The sequence below is a fragment of the Schistocerca nitens genome, chromosome 6 (assembly GCF_023898315.1).
Source record: "Schistocerca nitens isolate TAMUIC-IGC-003100 chromosome 6, iqSchNite1.1, whole genome shotgun sequence".
In the NCBI taxonomy this organism is placed as follows: domain Eukaryota; kingdom Metazoa; phylum Arthropoda; class Insecta; order Orthoptera; family Acrididae; genus Schistocerca; species Schistocerca nitens.
The window spans coordinates 361645704-361646340 of NC_064619.1; positions in this window are offsets into that span (position 1 = coordinate 361645704).

The window sequence follows — 637 nt, forward strand, 5'->3', positions numbered from 1 at the left end:
AATACATCATTAAAGAACATAACAATACAGATAACATTTGTGGTAATGCAGGATTTACAAAAGAATAGAAATAAGCATGTACATCAGTGTTACAGGAATTATGACATAAGTTCATACATAAAAGATCAGAATAACTTTTGAAACATCAACTTCACAGATGAGCATTAAAACAAAACAGAATAAATAATGTCTAAACATCTTTACAAAGAAAATAACATATCAGATGAATTCTACAACATAACTCTTATTAGCTAAACACATTAATACAGGAAAAACAGAAATTCACATAGTGTAATAACACAAAAATACAGGATAGGGTTTGTTTTCAGTGTGACATTTGGTACTGCAGTCCAACCCAAAACTTCATTCCATAGATCTTTCGTCTTATTTCAACATTTGTTTCCACAAAAAAAATTTATATGGTCACATATTTCTTACCTCATTATTTATTTTCCAATATCTTACCTCATCATTTATTTCCAAGAAAATCCTACCTAAACCTGTTGTCCCTAAACCCTACTTTTTTGTTCATATCCTCTTTCAAAATACTTTTTTGGCCAAACCATTTTCTTGTAGCTTCTCAATGCATTGCTTCCAATTCATCACAACTCGTTCTCTTATATAGCCTACCCCATCT